The sequence below is a fragment of the Marmota monax genome, unplaced genomic scaffold, assembly GCF_021218885.2.
Source record: "Marmota monax isolate L192 unplaced genomic scaffold, Marmota_monax_Labrador192_F-V1.1 WCK01_AAM20220418_F8-fsc00028, whole genome shotgun sequence".
NCBI classification, from domain to species: Eukaryota; Metazoa; Chordata; class Mammalia; order Rodentia; family Sciuridae; genus Marmota; species Marmota monax.
In genome coordinates this window covers 7741115-7756391 of record NW_026694779.1, presented here as the reverse complement: position 1 = coordinate 7756391, position 15277 = coordinate 7741115, and positions in this window count along the sequence as shown.

Below are 15277 nucleotides of genomic sequence, written 5' to 3'. Positions count from 1 at the left end.
GGAACTGGGTGGGGTGGGCTACATTGCTGCAAGCTACTCATGAAACAGATATTAAGCTTATTCGGGTACAGTTCTAGAACCAGCTAGAATCAACCCCCAATCTCAAAGTACAATGTACATAGTTGAACAGTAGGAATTTCAGTTGTCATGCAAAAACTTTTATAGGGGGTGGGGTAGGGGATTTCTAAATATGCCATATAGCATTTTTGTAGTGGGGTGGAAAATATATTTAAAACCAAACTACTTGTAACTGCTTCTGCTATCTAAATCGGGGTGATAGTATAATTTACATCAGTGGAAAAATGAATCTCTACACTGGGTCTTTCCACTTACAGAAGGGAAGAAGACTGACGTGGTAAACCTTCTGCCACGTGGGTTCCACTGCCAGAGAAGGGATTACAAACTCAAGGGCCTCCAGAAGTCAGGTCATGTCAACAGGAGAGCCCGGTGGATTCCGTGAAGAGGAGCTGTTTTGCCTGACTGAAGAGGGTAGGCCTTCTTCAAGTTGTGGCCGCCATGTTTGATGGAGGACCTTGTGTTATCCTTGTGTTATCTCATCTTTTGAGAGAAGTCAGAATTGGAAGCCCAGAGTTACAGGTGAAATGCATCCATTTTTTTTTTTTTAAGTCAGAAAGAAAATCAAATCAAACACACACACACACACACACAAATGCAAACTGTGTGCTGGGACAAGCAAAGTAGATCTTCCCAGTTCTGAGATAAAGGGTAGAAAAGGGATGAGGTGGGCCTTTGTTTAGCCAAGCACTGAGTATTCTCCAAGGAAGACCATAAATATATTCATAACTGGGCACCTATGGTGTGCTAGCTCCACAGATGCACTTCCTTTACATTCTCTGACTGAAACTTTGTAACAGTGATGAATTATTACAGAAAGGAAACTTGCCCTCAGTTACTCAGCTAGCAACCGGGAGAACTATATCTGGATGACTCTCTATATTATATTTTTAAATTCTTTGAGGCATATAAAATAATGTGATAATATATAATATTATATATAAATACATAAATAATATACAATAATCATTCTTAGCACTGTGGTAGCTTGCATTTGGAGACATTTGGAGACTTTTCTGGATTTTATTCTTGATACTGGCGACTGAACCCAGGAGTGCTTTACCCTTGAGCTATATGCTTTCCTCGGCCCTTTTTTTGTTTTGTTTTTACTTTTTATTTTGACATAAGGTCTTGCTAAGTTGCTGAGGCTGGCCTTGAATTTGTGATCCTCCTTCCTCAGCCTGGGATTATGGGTATACACCACTGTACCAGTGTACTTGGAAGACACTAAACGTGTGTGCTCTTTTTAAAATGATGATATATTAGTATGTGGCAGCTTATTCACTAGAATTTCAAAATATCATTTTGGTACTTCCTTTCATACATTTCTACTGAATACTCTATGCCAGTCTCTGTGGTACATGCATATTAGGAATGCCTCCATGAAAAAATGACACAGGATCTCTTGCCAGGTGCTATTGATACACACCTGTAATCCCAGAGACTCAGGAGGCTGAGGCAGGAGGATCTCAAATTCTAGGCCAACCTGGGAAATTTAACAAGAGTGTGTCTCAAATAAAAAATCAAAAGGGCTGGTTGGAGCTAAGTGAAAAAGTGGCCCTGGGTTTAATCCCTAGTGCTGCAAAACAAAAAAGGTAGGTTACATAAAAAGTTTTAAATGATGATAATACCAGGTACCCAAGTGGTGGTACTTTGGGTGCATCTTAGCTGAGGGCTAAAATATCAAGGGGAGATGGTGAGGGTGAGAGAGTGTCGCAGGCAGAGACAATAAACAGCAATTAAGAAGTCCAGGAAGCAAGAGAGTGCATCAGGCGATGGAGGAAATGAAAGTAATACCTGTGGTCCCGCAGGAAGGTCTGGGAGGTAGTGACGGCAATGACACTGGGGTGAGGGTCAGGGGGCAAATCACAGGCCTTGTGGGTCATGTCAAGACATACATAAATGTAAAAATATATTAAAATATTGTGCTACATCAAAATGTATCAATATATTATAGTAATGTTAATGCTCATTGTATATAATTTATGAACATACATTTTTTAATCCTTAAAACCTAAATCAGAATTATGCATAATTCGTTTTTAAAGCTTTAGTGCATTTTTTTTTAACTGAGGATTGAACTCAGGGGCACTCAATCACTGAGCCACATCCCTAGCCCCTTTTATTTTGAGACAGGACTTGCTAAGTTGCTTAAGACATAAATGGCTGAGGCTTGCTTTGAACTTGTCACCCTCCTGCCTCAGCGTCCCCGAGCTGCTGGGATTACAGGCACGCGCCACCGGGCCCAGCTCTATTGCTATTATTACCATTACACTTTGTACCTTGAATGTTTTGCCACCAAGCCACATTCCCAGCTCTATCTACAACATTTTAAGAAAACCTCAGATGCAGCTGTGGAACACGGATGGATGTGCCCCTGAGATTAAGAAGCAGGGATCAGAAGCCAGTTTCCCTCCTGGCTACATCACAGCCTCCAAGGTGGCCAGGGCTGGTTCCTTCATCTCTGTGCACCCCAGATTCTCCCCTTCAGACACAATGGCATGCAGAAGTGGGGTCTGGGTAGAGAAAGAGCTCAAAGAGTCTCTGTGGGCCAGAGAAACGGGAAGCTGGGGAACTGCAGTCCATTAGGTCACACAGGAGGTCATGCCTCATCACTCCAACCCTAGACCTACGTCTTCCTTGATTGCTCACTGCACAGATTCAGCTGTCTCTAACATGCAACTACTGTGATGTTTTAAAAGGTGCTTATCCAGCCAAGCACTGTGGCATGAGCCTAAAATCCCAGCAACTCAAGGGCTGAGGCAGGAGGAAACCAAGTCCAAGACTACTCTAGGCAACTTGGCAAAGCCCTAAGCAAATAAGTGAGACCAGTCTCAAAATAAGAAATAGAAAGGGCTGGGGATGTGACTTAGTGGTTGCGCACCCCTGGGTTCAATCTCCAGTACCCTCCCACAACACACACACACACAAACACACACACACACGTTTCTCCAAGGCTTCAAGATAAAAGAGGTGATTGCCCTTGTGTCCTGACCACAGTGATGAAAGATTTGCAAGAATTATCTGCATTGATGCTCACTTCTCAGCTCCAGTTGATCATGTTTTCAGGCCTAGATGGTCAGTGGCAAAGAATGCCGCATCTTCTCACAGAAATACAACAAAATGTTCCAGCTTTGTCGTCATGTGAGACAAGGGTACAAATCCCAGATTAGCTTCTGTCCTGGAGCCAGTCACTGGAAAAACCCTTCTGGGCTTCATCTTTAAGCACTTACATGTGTGTGTGTGTGTGTGTGTGTGTGTGTGTATATATATATATATATATATATATATATATATATATATATATATATATATACACATACATATATTAAGGCAGGCTTTATTCAAGGAGGGCCAGCAGTGATAGATGTAGGGACCAATGTGATGGGTCCTGCAGTGAGGGAGAGAGATTGGACTCAGCTCCCAGTTATATTTTTATTTATTTATTTGTACTGAGGTTGAACCTCAGGGTTACACCCCCAGCCCTATTTTGTATTTGATACAGAGACAGGGTTTCAATGAGTTGCTTAGCGCCCCACCTTTGCTGAGGCTGGCTTTGAACTCGCTATCCTCCTGCCTCAGCTTCCAGAGCTGCTGGAGTTACAGGCACACGCCACCATGCCTGGCTTTATTTTTAATTCAGAGACAGGGTCTCGCTACATTGCTTAGGGCCTCGCTAAATTGCTGAGGCTGGCCTTGGACCTGTGATCCTCCTGCCTCAGCCTCCCGAGCCCCTGGGATTATAGATGTGCGCCACCACACCTGGGCGTAGTTATCTTTTAAACAGGGACAAACCAGCCTCTTAGTGGGCATGTCATGAAGGCTGCAGAGGAATCAGTGTGGATATCCCTGAGTACAGGGCCTGCACAGGGCAAACGCCGCACAGAGGAACTGATGGGCTTGCCGTGCACCTCTGCTCTGTGTGTGTGTGTGTGTGTGTGTTTTCATAAAAACTTTCTCTGATTCTAAAGCTTCTGTCTTCATGCCCCTCCTCAATCACACCTTGAATGGCAGGGTTCCTATTTTAGGCCTCTCACCAGCTGGACATGAGGTCCCAGGAGGAGCAGTCAGAAGGAACTGAAGATGCATAAGCTGGATGCCATGGAAAGGTGTATTTAATTAGCTTTGTTTCACCCAAGAGGATTAGGACCTATGGATGGGCGGGTGTTACCAGGAGGTGAAGAGGAACTGTCTTGCTATCAGACAAGTCTGAAAACGGAAGTGGACTGCCTCAAGCCCCAGTCAGCTGCCCAGTGTGGACGTGTTCAAGCCGAGGTTGGAGGACCAGGTGTGCAAGGTGCAGCCAAAGTGCTGTGCTTTGCAGTGTAGGAAGTCAGACTGGACAATTAGCTTTTGGACGGGTGCTGGGGAGGCGGTAGGCAGGACCATCAGGGTCTCCACACTTTTATAGCTTGTTACAACAGCACTTCCTCTTTTATCTGTCTTATCTATTTGGGTTCCTGATGATTTGAAAAGAAGATTTTGCTATCTAAAAAAAAAAGGTGGGGAGGGTCATGGGTATTGCTGCTATTTTGTTTTGTTTTGTTTTTTTCTTTTACTGGATCACCTCTTGAGAGCTTTCTGAACTTTGCAGCTCCAAGGAGATGATTCAGAATTGCCCATGACCTTGAATATTTGTCAGGACTTTTTAGGTTGCAAGTGTCAGAACACTTCTCAACGTGGCTAAGTCAAGAAGGGGATTTAGTGACTCCCAGGAGCCTGCAGGGGCTGTTGAAGTAGTTCACAGAACTGCAAAAGGAGCTGAGATAATCACCACTTTAGAGCCCAGGACCGTGGGCACCTCCAGTTGCCCAGACTCTCTCTGTTCTTGTAGCTCTCAACTCTGCTTTTCTCATATTTTTCTTCCTGCATTTTGCCCTCTGATGCTCATGGTACCAGCAGACTGGGCTAATGGAAAGACAACCTCTTGCTCTCAGAATGTGCACATCACCCCAGGTTCAGGTTACACCCTCTTGCCTGTGAGAGGTGAGAGGTGAGTTTACCAGATTAAAATTTAAAAAAGGCTCCCTGGGAAATCAACAAACAGAAGCTGGTTCCCTCTTGGAAGACTAGGAAAAATGTGTACAGGAAAACTTTGTCAAAAAATCCTGGGCTCTTTTTCAGATAAGGAAGTTCCAATGAAAAAAGTTCCTGTTCATTGACTAATGATTTAGGTTGAAATATCACATGCTTTACCTTTGTAAATTGTGATCATGAGAATCAGAGGTGGGTTTTTACTTATCCTTTCACTGATGAGAAATGGAGGTTCAGAGATGTTAATTAACTTTCCCACGACCACTCAGCTAGACATAAGAGAACTGGGATTTGGCTCTGGGCATCCGTCCTGGCCTGCATTTTGAGCCCTACCTCACTTCTGACAAATTAGAAGATGGGGAAGTGGTTGAAGGGGTGTAGACACAGACTGAAGCAGGGTTCCTCAAACACCAGTGGTAAGACCAGAACTTAGGTTCTCGGTTGGCAGTAAAGAACACTACAAAGGGCCCCAAGAGGCCTGCTTCTGAGGCCCAGCTCTGCTTCTGTGGCTGAACAGGTGTAAGTCAGCAGGGTCTTTTAGAAACAAAAATCCAGCTGTGCTCTGAGACATGCTTGAAGCATTTCGGCCCAGATCTCTCTCCAAGCCCCTGTGCACCTGTCTCCCTCCATAGCTGCTCTCTGTGTTCTTGTTCTTGCCATTCGACCAGTTGCTTAATAAGGTTCAGGCTCCTTTGCAAATGCTGCAATCCTCTCTGTTTGGAGAGCCTGTTCCCTTTCCCCCATTTTTCTTTGTTCTGGGGTTTGAACCCAGGGGCTCTTTGTCAATGAGCTACTCTCCCCCCACATACACACACAGTCCTTTACATGTTTTGAGACAGGTTCTCACTAAATTACCGAGGCTGGCCTCCAACTTAGAATCCTACTGCCTCAGCCTCCTGAGTCACTAAAATTACAGGTGTGCACCACTGTGCCTGGCAGTCCTCCCCATTGCCAGAAGATCAGATCTCTTTGGGAAACACCCTCAATTCACCTTAACTACTCCTGCAAAGCCTTTCCCCCCGCCCATGGATAATGAAGGTGTATTTTGGCTGATCAGGGACATTACTGCCTTACTCATCTGTATCCGCAAACCCAGCAGCACGCCCAAGTTCATAGGAACAACCCCAAAGTGTTTATTGAAAGTCTCAGTGAAGGTCTAAGCACCCACTCCGAGGGCCTCTGTTTTCCCGTTGTAAATGTCAGATTGTGTAGGTGTCAGATTCTATGACTCTAAGAGCCACGGAGCACCTGGGTAAAGAGGGAGGGAGCTGGTTTCTGTGGGTGGAACTGGGTTGAGTCTCAGAGAGTGTTGCATTTCATTTGAAGCCTCTGAAAGAAAAGGCTAGCTGGGTCCATCTGGTCTGGTAACAGGTGGACTCAAAAAAGAAGAGTTCACTTAAAAAGCAGCCCTGCCTGCAAAAAATATTCACACTCCCTCCCCGAAGAAGGCTGTCACTCGGTTCCTCTCTCTGGCTCTGACATATGCTTCCGTCGCTCGCTCCTGAGGGTGGTTGATATTCAGAATCTTCTGCCATGTGAGCCAAGCTGGTGTGAGAATTGGAAACAGCTTAGCTGATAGCTGGGAGCATAAAGAAGCATTCCATGATGCCCTCAAGCCCAGAGCCTTTGAGCCATGTGTCACCAGCTCAAATCTGGACACCAGAGGTTTCTTGAAACTAAATGGGGTCACTGGTGGTGTTTGCAGAGAGATGGGGGTTTTCTGAGGCTTTGGTTGGAATAAAGAGCCTACTAGGTCTTTTACATATGGGCATTTTTCTTCACTTGCCTGCCTGATGGACCCCAGAACACAGCCACATTCAAATTCCATATCTGTCCCTTACTATGCAATCCTGGGCAAATGACTGAATTCAAGTGGGGGGAGGCTCAGTTTCATCATCTTGAAAATGGAGGTAGTTATAATACCTACTTGTTGCTATTATAGTGAACACTAAACAAGTTATTTTGTCTAAAGTTTCCCCCTCCCCCGCCCCATCACTAGGGACTGAACCCGGGATTTCTCCATTCCCAGCCCTTTTAATTACTTTATTTATTTTATTTTGAGAAAGGACCTCATGAAGTTGCCCAGCGGGCCTTGAACATTTGGTCCTCCTGCCTCAGCTTCCCAAGTCATGTCTAAATCATTCTTCAAATGATTTCTGGCCCCGGCTAAGCATCCTATCAATGTCTTTAGTATTATGTAAAATGTTCTCAACACCCAGTCTGGTAGTAGGCAACAGCTCTAGTATTTCCCAAAAAGCTGTCTGCAAACCACCTACCTCAGAATTGCTTGGGCAGAGGTGATACTCAAAATATATATTTGACAATAGAAAGGACAAGGACATCCATTAATAATCAGAACTGAGAAGCAGATGCAATCTGGGAGGCTTATCCCATGCCAGTCATTCACTCTGTGGTTTCTGAACTATGGCAGATCTGGGAGAGAGCTGAGGTGGCAGGGAACACACAGATGTGTGTATAAATAACCATCATGAGAATTGGGGTTTGCATGGCTGAAATGTGGACATCCCAGGTAAAGTTGGAACATTTGGTCACCCACACTCAGGGACCTTAGGGACAATATCTGTTTGCCAATTGGTTCAGGAATCTATTGGTATCTTAATGACCTTTGAAGTCCCCAGCTGTCTGAATGCCAGCTCTGCCTGGAGTCTTCTGAAAATACAGATTCCTGGACCCTAAGCCAGACAGGTTAAATCTAGTCCTGGGAAACCTATATTCTCTACATGCATGCCAGGTGATTCTGATGTCAGTACTATAACCTGGGGTTTCCAAGATGAGCAGGAAGTACCCTGGTCTTTGGAAAGCAACCAATGTGAGCACATGATTGTGGTAAAATGTACTAGGTGAGTGGTGATTCCATTTCTTTCCTGCTATACTGCTGATGCCCCAAGTGGGTAGCCCAGGTGATGAAGCACCAAGCCAGTGGTCAGAAAACAGATCAGGTGGCACATGAGGATTGGGAACACCTGGCAGGAGAAGAGAAGCATTTTGAGGGAAGATTTAGCCATGTTTAAGGGAAGGCCAGCTGCTCTGGGTGGCCACAGGTAGAACTCACCATATAGGACAGATGAGTGGCAGGTGATGAAGGTTTGTGCCTTTCTCTGGTAAGTGACGCTCATGGAAACCCACCAGGCCCATCCTGAACTGTGGGTACCATGGCTGTGGGAAAATTAGAACCAACCTAAATGTCTATGTGAGTATTTGATTGAGAGATGGTGATCACTCACATCTTGGAATACAGAGCAGAGCTTAAACATGATGTCATGGTTTATTATATGAAAAGATCTTTGGGATAAATGTGTGTATGTGCACACCAACCCATAGCCTTGGTCTACCACTGAGCACCGTCCCCAGCATCTTTGAAATGTGTTTTTGAAAAAAGAAAACAAAATACAAAAGAATATGATCATGGTTTTGGCATTAAAATAATTTTTAAAAAAGAAAATCAAGGCACAGTGGCACACACCTGTAATCCCAGTGATTTAGGAGGCTGAGGCAGGAGGATCACAAGTTGGAGGCAGCCTCAACAATTTAGTGATATGCTGTCTCAAAATAAAAAACACAAAGTGCTAGAGGATGTGGCTCAGTGGCAGACCACCCCTGAGTTCAATCTCCAGTACCAAAAATAAATAAACAAACAAACAAATAAAATTAAATAATAAAAAAGTTTACCTGCATTTAACCGCAGCACCAGCATTCACTAGCTGTGTGATCTTTTTTTTTTTTTTTTTTTTTTATTGTTGGTTGTTCAAAACATTACATAGTTCTTGATATACCATCTTTCACACTTTGCTTCAAGTGGGTTATGAACTCCCATTTTTACCCCATATACAGATATCTTTTTTTTTTTGGTGCGGGGGTACTGGGGGTTGAACTCAGGGGCACTCATCCACTGAGCCACCTCCCCAGCCCTATTTTGTATTTTATTTAGAGACAGGGCCTCACTGAGTTGCTTAGTGCCTTGCTTTTGCTGAGGCTGGCTTTGAACTCATGATCCTCCTGCCTCAGCCTCCCAAGCAGCTGGGATTACAGGCGGTTGCCACCGCACCCAGCTAGGCATGTGATCTTATCCATATTTCTGAACTTGGCTGTGTCTCAGTTTCCAAAATGATAAAATTGGGATAATGACAGTCACTCCTTCATTGGGTTTACTAAGGACAAGGGAAATAATCCACATAAAATCTTGAACCTGATGCTTGTCAGGATGAGACACTCAAGCAGTGACGGCTGGTATTATGAAATATACAGATAAAAAAAATTCCTGGTTCAGAGACATCAGAATGGTGGTGACAGCTCTCTTCTAAGCATTACAAATGACTGGAATGATTTGGTTTTTGCATGCCAGTATTTTCTGAATTGCCACAATGAACATAAATTACATAAAAAGAAGAAAAAAAGGAGCTTTGATTGCTGCCCTGTTCCTAGCAGGGCCTGGTATACAACGGCACTTGTACAGGAAATATTTTTAGAAGAACTGAATGGACATTCAGATGCCCAGGTCATGCAATTTAAGAGGCTTTGTTCACATCAAAACACAGTTATTTAATTTCCCAAGGATTACCGCCCTTGCTGTTTTAAAAATAAATGGTTCCCTAAATGCTTTCAGTATTGTTTCCTAAATCACTGAGAACTGAAACCATCAATTTAGAAACTATTTTTTTCATTAAAGATTAAAATTTTCAAATAGGGCTTTATATTGATGTCAGTTGCATTAGTGAGGATCCTTTGAAGTTAATAGGTATATAAATGAAACTGGCTTAAGCAAAAAAAAAAAAAAAAAAAGGTTTATTTTTTTGGATCTCATAAGTAGGAGTCCCTAGGTGTTTTGCCATTTGAGAGGCCATATGATTTCATTATATTTCTGTTTCTTTTTTTTTTTTAAGAAAGAGTGGGAGAGAAAGAGAGAGAATTTTTTAATATTTATTTTTTAGTTCTCGGCAGACACAACATCCTTGTTTGTATGTGGTGCTGAGGATCGAACCCGGGCCGCATGCATGCCAGGCGAGCACGCTACCGCTTGAGCCACATCCCCAGCCCTATATTTCTGTTTCTATACAATAAATGAGATAGATGGCTGTTTCTATACAATAAATGAGATGGTCACAAGCATTATTATTATTATTATTATTATTATTGGTACTGGGGATTGAACCCACTGGGGCTTAACCGCTGAACCACATTCCCAGTCCTTTTTATTTTTATTTTTAAAATTTATTTTAGTTATTAAATATATTTTTTAGTTGTTGATGGATCTTTTTTTATTAATTTATTCATATGTGGTGCTGAGAATTGAACCCAGGGCCTCATACATGCTAGGCAAGTGCTCTACCACTGAGCCACAGCCCTAGCCCTATTTTTTTTTTTTTTTTTGAGGCAGGGTCTTGCTAAATTGCTGAGGCTGACCTTGCACTTGTGATCCTCCTGCTTCAGCCTCCAAAGCTGCTGGGAATACAGGCAGGTGCCACCACACTCCACCTAAGTCACAATCTTAGAGAAAGAGATCTTTTCCAAGGACTCTGGCAAAAAAAAAAAAAATCCCAGGAAAGACTGTGATTGGTCAAGTGTGGGTCATGTGGCCCTTGGGTAGAGGTTGAGCACTTACCATAGGATGGAGGGAAGGTGAAGCCCAAAGAAAACATTTTCCATCAGACTAAAAATCAAATGTCACTCTCCATAAATAACCAGGCCCCTTGTTCCCAAGGAAGATTTTTTAAAATAAGATTCTTTGACTTTGCTATGAAAAGAACGCTATATCAAAATGCAAGAAATTATGGTTTTGCTGACAGATATGAACTGTCTGTCATCCAAATTCCAAGCTTTCTGGATTGTGAAGAACAACAACAACAACGGAAAAATAGAAGTATGGAAATAAAGCCTCATGATTAGACATTGAGCTTTTGCATCATACAGAAAAATCCAGCTTTTATTTCTTGTTCCGCCACTTACATCTCCAAGCCTCAGTTAACTCTTTGGTAAAATCAGAGAGATGGCTTTGATGATTTGTAATATCTCTTTTTGCCTGAAGATGCTATGATTCTGGACTTGACTACCCCAAAACAAATTATGTCTGAATTTCAAAGCAACTCTCATTTGCATAGGCCTGTAACTTTCTAAATGATACTCACTTTCGAGGAATGATTTCACAGAATGAATTCTTAGGAAGCAAAGAACACTATTTAACTCTGTAAAAGTAGCTATCACTCACGTATTGGTTACTCACTGTGCCCAACGCTGTCCTAAACGCTTTACATAGATTATTTCTTTGGGCCTTCTTTGAAAAGCCCAATAAAATAATCTGTTTTCAGTAATATCTCTCCTAGTGATGTCCACATCCAGATCCCTGGAACTCATCTTGACTATGTTAGGTTATATGGAACAGAAGAATTGAGGTTACATATGGGATGAAGGTACTACTAACCAGTTGGCTTTGTGGGTAGGGTGTGGGGTGGTTATCTTGGGTGATACCAATGTAATTGTAAAGGTCCTGATAGCCAGGCATAGTGGCAACCACCTCGAGCAACTTGGGAGGCTGAGGCAGAAGGATCACAAGTTGGAGGCCAGCCTCAGCAACTTAGTGAGACTCTATCTCAAAATTAAAATCATAACAATAACAATAAAAAGAACTAGGGATGTGGTTCAGTGGTAAAGCACACCAGGTTTGATACCCAGTATTGAAAAAAAAGGGTGGGTTCATTATAAATGAAAGAAGGAGGCAGGAAAGTCAGAGAAGGAAGTGTAATGATAGAAGCAGATGTCAGAATAGTGTTCTTGTTGGGTGCGGAGATGGGAAGGACCAATAAAAGGGAATGCAGGTGGGCCTCAAAAAGCAAGGCAACATGGGCCTGGGGCTGGGGCTTAGTGGTGGAGCATTTGCCTTGCATGTGTGAGGCCCTGGGTTCAATCCTCAGCACCACATAAAAAAAATAAGTAAATAAAATAAAGATATTGGGTCCATCTACAACTAAGGAAAAAAAAAAAAAAGCACGCTAACGGAATCTCTGCAAACACAGCCTGCAGATACTTTGATTTTAGACTAGTAAGATCAATTACTTTCTTTTAGTTGTAATGGACAGTTGTTTATTTAGTTTAGTTTTTTTTAAATTTTTTATCGTTGGTTGTTCAAAACATTACATATTTCTTGATATATCATATTTCACACTTTGATTCAAGTGGGTTATGAACTCCCACTTTTACCCCATATACAGATTGCAGAATCACATCAGTTACACATCCATTGATTTACATATTGCCATACTAGTGTCTGTTGTGTTCTGCTGCCTTTCCTATCCTCTACTATCCCCCCCCCCTCCCCTCCACTCCCCTCCCCTCTTCTCTCTCTACCCCCTCTACTGTCATTCATTTCTCCCCCTTGTATTATTTTTCCCTTTCCCCTCACTTCCTCTTGTATGTACTTTTGTATAACCCTGAGGGTCTCCTTCCATTTCCATACAATTTCCCTTCTCTCTCCCTTTCCCTCCCACCTCTCATCCCTGTTTAATGTTAATCTTCTTCTCATGCTCTTCGTCCCTACTCTGTTCTTAGTTACTCTCCTTATATCAAAGAAGACATTTGGCATTTGTTTTTTAGGGATTGGCTAGCTTCACTTAGCATAATCTGCTCTAATGCCATCCATTTCCCTGCAAATTCTATGATTTTGTCATTTTTTAATGCAGAGTAATACTCCATTGTGTATAAATGCCACATTTTTTTTTATCCATTCGTCTATTGAAGGGCATCTAGGTTGGTTCCACAGTCTTGCTATTGTGAATTGTGCTGCTATGAACATCGATGTAGCAGTTTAGTTTTTTTAATGTGGTGTTATGTGGTGCTGGGAATTGAAACCCAGTGCCTCATGTGTGCTAGGCAAGGGCTCTACCACTGAGCCACAAACCCAGCCCTCAGGATTACTTATTGCAGTAGCAACGGGAAACTAGTGAACTAGTGCAGAGAATGCTATAAACCTAATTTACTGAGGAGGACACCGTCATAGCAACTTGAAATGACTTGCCCCAGGTTAGACAGCTGCTAAATGGCCACGTCAGAATCTCAGAGCATATGCTGCTGTACAGCCTCAGCTTTAACCACTGCACGGTTTGAATACCATGTACATGAGGCCATGTTGGGCTGTGCAGAACACCGAGAAGCATGAGAACATGGTCCTGAACCTCAGGGAATTTGTGAACCTGGAAGGGTTTAAACAATATGATAGTATCAATTCCCTTTTATGGAACAACTGAGAGTAGTCTGTCCTTAGATTGAATTTTCTAGAAGGTAATCAGACTTTTCACACCATAAAGATTAATCTTCTACTGGTAAATCTCTCACACCTCTGTCTCCTTGTCTACCAGATTCTCTGTTCCATTACTTCAATGTATTGGTCAGTTAGTAAAGGCTAAGTTTTGCTGTAGTAATGAACAACCCCTCAATCTCACAGATTTGAAACAATCAAGTTCTTTTCTTACTCATGCTATGCATATAATGAAACTGTGAGCTCAAATAGACCTTTCCTCTTTTTAAGTTGATAATCTCAGGTATTTTATTAAGTAGCAGAAAACTGATTAACACACTAGCCGAATGACATCATTAGCACACAAGTTCCCTCATATTCTTCCCTGACATCCTCAGTTTGTTACCTACCCTCATAGGAGGGCTCTATTCATGGTCCAAAGATGGCTTCATGTATCACAAATAAGAACACAGCATCCAGGGATAGAAAACTTATCTGTCTCATTCCTTAACCCCTGCCTTTTTTTTTTTTTTAATACCAGGGATTGAACCCAGGGACACTTAACCGCTGAGTTTTATTTATTTATTTATTTATTATTTTGAGACAGAGTCTTGTTAAGTTGCTGAGGCTGGCCTTGAACTTGCAAACCTCCTGCCTCAGCCTCCCAAATCCCCGAGATTACAGAAATGTGCCACCATCCCCAGCTCATTTCCCTTTGTAAAAGTATCTTCCTAGAGGCTCCCCAGCCTATCTTCCTCTCATCCCATGGGTAGGACCCCAACATGTGCTCCTGGCAGGAGGATCAAGACCTCTAAGATGGGCTTAAATGAAACAAGATGTATTCCCTGGGACTTCCTTAGGGACTAATACTCCTGCTCCCGAAAGAAAAGGACAAAGTCACTTGAGGGAGAGTGAACCAAACCGGGATTCTGTTTTTTAAAAAGAAGGGGTGTGGAGTTGCAGCTGAGCAGAAAACCCACAGTGTGGGAGGAGGGGGGGGAACCATTCTGCACACATCTGAGCTCACTGAACGCTGGCGTTACACTTATGAAACAGGTTTCCTTGTCCTGCTTCACAAATAAGAAATGAGGCATAGGATACACAGATCTAGCTATCTGACCTGGAAGTCCTATTCATTGCACTAGACCTGGCTATTTCACTATTAACTACAATCACAGAGAAGAATGTCAGAATTGATTTTTTAAAAACTTCTTGGGGTGGGGGTGGGGGTGTAGCTCCATGGTAGAGCGCTTACCTAGCCATGGGGCTCTGGGTTCTGTCCTCAGTTCTGCAAAACAACAACAATAACAACAGCAAACCCTTAAGGGAGGGCAGAAAAGGAAAGGTGAATCTCCACTTTATTATTTTTTTAGTAATGGAGCTGCGAACTGGGAGCCAGTGGAGCATGCCTATAATCCCAGCTGTGCAGGAGGTTCTCAAGTTCAAGACTGCCCTCAGCAACTTAGAGAGACCCTATCCAAAATGAAAAATCTAAAAAGGGTTGGGGATAGAGCTCAGGGGTAGAGCATCTCTGGATTTAATCTTCACTGCGAAAAAAGAATTAGTTGTGGAGCTGGTGCTAGAACCAGAACCCAGGGCCTTGAGCAGACTAGGCAAGGGCTCTACCACCGAGCCTCATTCCCCAGTCTCTATACTTTAATCAACAGTTAGCCATGGTATCAAAAAGATTTCCATGATCAAATCGGCTAATCTCTGAATTCACTTATTGACGTCAGCCCTCAATCTCTTTTTAATAAGGGACAGTGGCAAGGAAGAAAAAGCAGGTATGGTAATCTGCAAGTTCATCCAGGACTAAATTTGGCTAGAAAAGGAAAGTGGCCAAATAGGCTCTGAGGTGACTCTCCAGGATCCCAGGGCCAAGGCAAAATCTCCCGGGACTCTCCTCCCACCCCTGAGGTACTG